Below are 7596 nucleotides of genomic sequence, written 5' to 3' on the forward strand. Positions count from 1 at the left end.
CTGTGCATTACGTGTCTCTGGCCAACAGATTTCTCTGTTAGGCACGGTGTACTGCGGGTGTGTGATGCTGAGGACAGGAATGAGAATTGCAGATGGATGCTGCAGATGATAAGATGTAAAGTTTTGCAAATGGCTGTACACAACCTGTCTGGGAATACATTACCTGTCTCTAACTGTACCTTACCTGTTTCTGGCTCATAGATCTCTGTGTCAGGTAGGGTGTACTCTGGATGTGTGAGGTTGAGAGGTGTGCCCCTGTGTGCGATGGGGGCCTCCGCTCCACTGAGGGCAAACATCTCCTCCTCCTCCTCCATCGCAGCGTCCACCAGGCGCCCATTCTGCTTGAACACAGCATTAATGTCTGCAGTTCACTGAGATGGTTAACCATGTTGAAAATATGGAGAATGACAGACTGACCAGGAGAGGGAATGTCAGTGAGGCAGAGGGTAGGGGGAGTGGCAGACCATGCATGAGATGAAGGAATGGGGTGGAAATGTATATGAGAGAGGGGATATGAGTTGGAGAGAGAGAGAGCAGCCTCTTGGCAGAGGACAGGGTGACATGGAGATGATTCGTTTGTGATTATGTTTTCCATGATTGTGTCTTGCTATAGGCAGATTGATGGTGAATTGTTTAGCAATGAAGATAGTATTAGCATTAGAATAATTTAAAAGAAAGAAAAAACCTGTCTGACACTATACTGCTTTACTGTACACAACAAGTTCAAGTGTTGTATAAGAAACTTTAATTTCTTACTCCTTTTAATTTTTTACTCTTTATTTTGAATATTTACCAGGAGTAGACTGTAGCACCAGTTGAACAGGGCGGCACTTCTGAGGTGGAGGGCAAGCTTATGCCAGGGAGAGCTGGAGCCCTCATTTCACCAGCCCTCAGGAATTGATCCTTACCATCACCCTTTGCTGAACATTTTCAGTGCTTTCATTTACACAGAGAGTAGGCCAGCATATTCTCTTAATACCAGTACCTTCAACTGTCTACACCATACTATATGCACGTAAAATATCACACCTCCTATTTCCATTCCCTTTACCAATGGCTGCTACATTAACATCAGCAAACGAGGTGATATCTTGGATTGCCACCACCGGCAAGGTAGGGCTGGCAGCACAGGGTCCTCCTGGTTGCCATGAAGCAACTGTACCAGCAGCAACTGTTGCAAATTCTGTTCTTGCTTGTCAGCGGAGAAGAGCAGGTGCAGCCTTATTCTTCGCCAGTGTCCGTGCTTTCGGTACCAATTAGAATTCAGTTCATTTTTTCCTACAGTCCATATCCTCTCTAGCCTTGTTCCTCACAGAACCCCAAATTTCTCCCTCTACTGAATTTCCCCATTTTGTTTTCCTGGTTACCATCTCCTCACAAACTTCTGTAACAAGGGCGGCACCTGTTGTTATACCAAATCTGAATATGCAGTTGACACTGTTTTAAACTTCACTTCAACTAATTTTGATTACCACTGTATAAACTATATTATCTAAATATTACCAAATGTGTCTGTGTAGTCTATCACTCCCCCAATGCTTCTTCAGAACCCAGTGTATTTGACTCCATATCCACACAGTTGAGTAACTTTAACTTTGTTCTTAGCACCAAGATTACCATTTTGGGTGATTTTAACGTACTTAATGTTGAATGGTTATTGCATTCTGCCAGGATTGACGATGCTGGTCTAGAGTGCGAGCCGTTTGCAGAATCATTTAATCTCACACAGTTGGTAAAGCAACTAACCAGAATACCAGATAATCCTGGCCATAATGCCCATCTCTTGGATCTGTTCCAGACAAATAATCCAGATCAATACAGGATAGAAGTACTGTCACCACTTGGATCCTCTGACCACAGTCTCATCAAAGCCTCATTAGTCAGCCCCCCCAGACCTCCCTATTCTGAACCTGTCAAGGTGACCCAATGGCACATTGATTATCTTGCTGACATTCCATGGCAGGCTATCTTCTCTAGTGATGTCAATTCTGTCCAGTCCCACATTAATGACTTAATACTGCCTGGTATAGATTTATTCATACCAGGTCAACAGTTAAGTAAAAGATCAAACTCTCCAAAATGGTTTGATAACAACAGTGCCAGAGCAATGGCCCAAAAGTCATTAGCATTTTTTTGTTTTTTTACGTGTCTGACTCTGGGCAGAGGTTCAGGGCCTATTTCTTGGGGGCAGTGGCCTATCCCAAGGCCCAGTAGTCCTCCTACACCTCCACATGTCACCACTTTGGCACTAACACCCACTGTCCATATTGAATACATGCTAGGGCTGTCTCATACAGGACTGGTGTACTGGTATTAGCAGGGGTACTTTTATGACATGTCGGCGGGTCATCTGGTAGATCAGGAAAGTCTGCTTTTTAGGAAATTCAAATCCTTAAACTGTTCCCTGCCCCAGCCGGGATTCAATCCTGGGTCCATCAGGACTGCAAGCCGCCTCTCTACCGATTCAGCCACCGCATATAACTCTTACGTGTACGAAAAGTGTTAAGGATATGTATGATAAAAATGGTTTAATATATGGGACAGTACAAGTTTGACTCATTCCTGTGAAGATACAATTAGGTAAGAACACACACACACACACACACACAATGTATACATTATCATTACCTCAGTGCAGTCTGTATCACTAAAGTCTTACCTGCATGGGGAACCTGAGAGGGTCTTGAACAGACTGCTGGTAGGAGTAAATAGGAGGTGGGATGGATGTGTGATCTGAGAGGGGAGACTGGTTGGCAAGGGTACCACTGCTGCTGCTGACACCTTCAGACAAGTCCATGCTCTCTTCACTGCCTGGCTCTCCTGCACCCTCACCCTCCCACCTGAAGAAATGTGAAGCTGTAAGAGTTACTCCCCTCTTTGGAGTGTAGAGATTCAAGATCATGTTATCATAGTCCAAAACATTTAGAGATAGGAGAGAGTAAATGGTAATAGTCAATCCCATGTTGCCCCCTTTAGAATGTATGGGTCTGAGTCTTGGCTACCTTTTTGTATTGTATGATATTGATTACAAAGACATCGACATGCTTGCATTCATCGGCTTCGGTCGCCTAATGACAACTCTAGACACTACTTGATCTCATGCAGCCACTTTGTTGTATGCTTTTTCCAGATCCATGAAAGCCATACACACCTTATGGTCCTTCTCACAAGTTTTCTTTGTTATCTGTCTCACTGCAAATATTTGATCCACACATCCTCTGGCACTCCTAAAGCAACCCTGTTTATCACTTACTAGGACTTCTGATTTCTCTCTTACTTTCTCTGTAATAATTCTTCCATACACCTTCCCTACCACACTCAGTGAACTTATGCCACGATAGTTCATGCACTCACTTCACTCACTGTTATTTTTTTACAGGGGTACAATCACAGCCATTTTCCACTCTGCAGGCACAGTTTCACTCATCCATGCCTTCTTATATATCTCCAACAAGCATTTAATTCCTCTCTCACCACTACACTTAATCATCTCTGCATACACGTCATCAACCCCAGCTGCTTTCCCATTTTTCAGCCGCTTCACAGCAATCTTCACCTGTGCGAGTGTCACGTCTCCTGGCACTGCATTCCTTCTCTGCACACCCCTAAAACCAATCATGTTCACAGCCACTCTGCTCCCTCTATTCCCATTTATCAGGCTTTCAAAATATTCTTTCCATCTCGTCCTTGCTTCATCCCCATGGGTTAATAATCTACCACCTACATCCTTCACACCATCACATTGTCTTTCTTTTTTTCACTTCTACATTCCTGCATCGTTCCAGAAGGAGAGTTAATGAGACAAAAAGCCTTTGACTCCACCTTGTTGAGAAGAGTGTATGTGAGGAGCCTCCCCACACAAGAGAGTTATACTCTACACAGGGGCGAATAAAACATTGTGTGTGTGTGTGTGTGTGTGTGTGTGTGTAATACTCACACGTGTGGCCGCTACTCACGTGTCGTTCATCTTCACCTAGAAAGAAAAAAAAGAACAGGTTAGAGATAACTCTCTAAGTACAAACTCATTATGGGATCTGGCTATAGATAGATGGATAGACAATTTTTTGTTGTTTCCTTTTTGTCATTTTTTTGCTTACCTTTTGGGGTTCTCTTTTTATCAACTTTATTTTGCCATTTCCATTTTTCTTGTCTGTCTATTTTGTTTAATTTTCTCTATAAAGGCTCCAACATGCTTGCATGAGTCAGACTTAGTCACTTAATTACAGCTGTCTGTGCTGCTCAGTCCCTGGCAGCCTCCCTATTCAGTCCTTTATCCCAGAGGTCACACTCTATGACCTCATCCCAGGTCTTTTTTTGGTCTGCCTTTCACAACCCTACCCCATCGTTCATACTTGTCACTTTCTACACCCAGTTGTCATCCCCCATCCTCTCCAGATACCCAGACCATCTCAGTATACCCCTCCTCACCACAACACCAATACACCTTTTATGTTTTCTCTTTATTTCGTATCATATATTTTTTCTCAATTTTCTTCATTTGTCTTATAATAATTTAGCATTGGTTAAGAAGAGGTACATGATTGGATAATAAGGTGAAAGTCTTAGTGTTTTCTTGGTGGTAGGTAGGGGCACCCATCATCCACTCACTCATTGCAGGGATGCCTTATGGTCTCTAAACTGAGTGACAAGCCAAATGGTTTCATGTTCCGAGGAAACCATTTACTGCACTGGGTGGTAACCATATAATCAGGATTTTTGGCCAGGTTAAATGTCCTTCAGATTCCTCTATCTAAAATCACTTAATCATGGCAAATGTTTCAGAGAGCCTTAGTGGGCCCAATACCTGCCCAGGACCCCAACCAAATGAGTAGATTCGCGTGGCCATGTGGAATGTGAGAGGTGTGAATGAGGAGAGCAAGAGGGTGGAAGTGGCGAATGTGTTCAGGAGTGCAAGATATTCCTTGATGGCACTGTGTGAAACAAAAATGAAAGGATGTGAGCTGGAGGAGTGGGAGGGTGTGAAATAAGTAAGATCGGGCATGAATGGGTAAGGAAGATGCAGGGAAGGAGTTGCTTTTTTGATGAATGAAATGTGGCAGAACTGAATAAGAGATTACAAATTTGTCAGCTGGAGATCTATGTATGTCAACTTCAAGTTTCAGTAGGTGAAAGCGGCAGTAATTGTAGCTTATGCACCGTGTGATGACGAGTGAGAGAGAGAAAGACAGGTTTTGGGATGAGCTGGATGAAGCAATGGGAGAAATGCCCAGGAGCTATAAAGTGATTGTAACGGGCGATATGAATAGATGGAACGGGGATCATGTTGAAAGGAGCATGATTGATTGCGTGCTCGTGGAGAGGTCGATGATGGGAATGGTTGATGATACGAGGGCAGCGAGAGGACGATGTGGAGTTTCTGTCAGATCATATGACAGTGGTGTGCAAGATCAAGCTGAAACAAGTGAGGTGGACCAGGTGAGAGAGGAGCAGTCAGGGAGAAAGACTGAATGTCGAGACGCTGAGGATCAAAGAAATGGCAGATGAATACAGGACCAAAGTAGGGGAGGAGTTAGAATAAGTGAATTGGAATGAAATGGATCTAGACAGCTTGTGGAATGCATATAGGGATTGCATTGTTAGGAATGCAAGGATCTAGACAGCTTGTGGAATGAATATAGGGATTGCATAGTTAGGAATGCAAAAGCAGTGTGTGGTGTGGCAAGGGTAACAAACAAACAAGAAAGGTATGGCGTGGTGGTTTGAAAAGGTTAAGAGAGCAGTGGAGGAAAAGAGGAAGAAGTGGCTAGAGAGGTTACAGAACAGGAGTCCAGTTGAAATAAGAACTGAATGTACTGAGAGAAGAAGCACATAAAGAGACTAGTGAAGAGGAAAAAGAAGAAGGTAAATGATGATCTAAGAAGAAAAATGAATGAAAATTACTCTGAAAATAGGAAGTTATTCTGGAAAGAGGTGCAGAAATGTAGAAGTGACAGCGGAAAGAAATATGAAAGTGTGAAGGACGTAAGTGGTATATTATTGACCCACTGGGATGAAGTAAGGACCAGGAGGGAAGAGTATTTTGTAAGTCTGATGAATGTGAATGGAGAGAGCAAAGCGACAATTAACATGACTGGTTTTGGGGGTGTACAGAGAAGGAATGCAGTGCCAGGAAACGTGGCACTTGCAAAGGTGAAGAACGCTGTGAAGTGGCTGAAAAATGGGAAAGCAGTTGGAGTTGATGAGGTGTATACAGAGATGAAAAAGTGTAGTGAAGAGAGCAGAATGAAGTGCTTGTTGGGGATATGTAAGAAGGCATGGATGAGTGAAACTGTGCCAGCAGAGTGGAAAAAAGCAGTTATTGTACCCCTGTACAAAAGTGAAGGTGAGTGAAGTGAGTACAAGAATTTTTGTGGCATAAGTTATTGAGTGTTGTAGGGGAGGTATATGGAAGAATTATTGTAGAGAAAGTAAGAGAGAGTTGTCAGAAGTCCTAGTGAGTGATGAACAGGGTGGCTTTAGGAGTGGCAGAGGATGTGTGGATCAAATATTTTCAGTGAGACAGATAGTGGAGAAGGCTTGTGAGAAGGACTATAAGGTGTTTATGGCATTTATGGATCTGGAAAAAGCATTCAACAAAGAAGACAGAGAAGGACTGTGGAAGGTTTTGCGCATGTGCGGTGTAGATGGTAAGCTGCTAGGTGCCGTCACGAGTTTTAATGAAGGTAGTGAAGCATGTGTAAGGGTAAATGGGCATCGAAGTGGATGGTTCACAATCGGTGTGGGCATGCAACAAGGTTGTGTGATGTCCCCATGATTGTTAAATATATATATGGATGAGGTGATGAGAGAAATAAAAACACAAGTAATGGAAAGAGGGATTGTGGTGGTAGTGAATGGTGATGGATGGAATATCTCAAATTTGTTGTATGCTGATGATGCAGTGCTACTTCCAAACCCCGGACAAGAGCTTGGTAGTCTAATTCAGAATTGTGCTGATGTCTGTGAGTGTCGTGCCTTGAGGGTAAATGTAGAAAGGAGTAAAGTGATAGTCTCCCAGTGTGATGTTACAGTGAATGGAGAGAGACTGGAATTGGTGAGAGAGTTCAAATACCTGGGTACAGTGATAGAAAAGAGAGGAAAATCTGCTGAATTGGAAAGTAGTGGGACACAAGGAAGGAAAGTAGCTGGTGCAATGAAGGCCTTGACGTGAAACAGAGGCTTGAGTGCTGCAGCTGAGTGATGCATACATGAAGGAGTGTTAGTGCCAACTTTAACATATGGATGTGAGAGTATGGTGTGGCATGAAAATGAAAAGTCAAGAGTGAGAGCAGTAGAGATGTGACTGCTGAGGAATGTATGTGGAGTACAGAGAGTGGACAGGATATGAAATAATGTGATTCGTGAAAGGTGAGGAGTGAGGAAGTCTGTGGACACCAGAATCGAAGAGAGTGTACCGAGATGGTATGGTCATCTGGAAAGAATGGATAACCACAGGGTGGTGAAAAAGATATATCTGAGCGAATTTGAAGAAAGGAGGAGACGAGGTAGGCCAAGGAGAAGGTGGAGGGATATGGTGGATGAGTGTGTGAGGAAGAGAGGTATGGAAGTCAGTGAGGCTAGGGAACTGACAAGAGA

General features: G+C 43.4%; 1 pseudogene; it reads right to left on the minus strand.

Annotated features, from left to right (window-relative positions):
- Window positions 1-2902, minus strand: part of LOC145389977 (uncharacterized) — a 28168-nt pseudogene extending 25266 nt beyond the window's left edge.
- Window positions 2903-7596: the final 4694 nt, after the last annotated feature.

Source organism: Coenobita brevimanus, unplaced genomic scaffold, assembly GCF_032717465.1.
Source record: "Coenobita brevimanus isolate Jiangsu-jjx unplaced genomic scaffold, ASM3271746v2 jjx.HiC_scaffold_2676, whole genome shotgun sequence".
Taxonomy (NCBI): domain Eukaryota; kingdom Metazoa; phylum Arthropoda; class Malacostraca; order Decapoda; family Coenobitidae; genus Coenobita; species Coenobita brevimanus.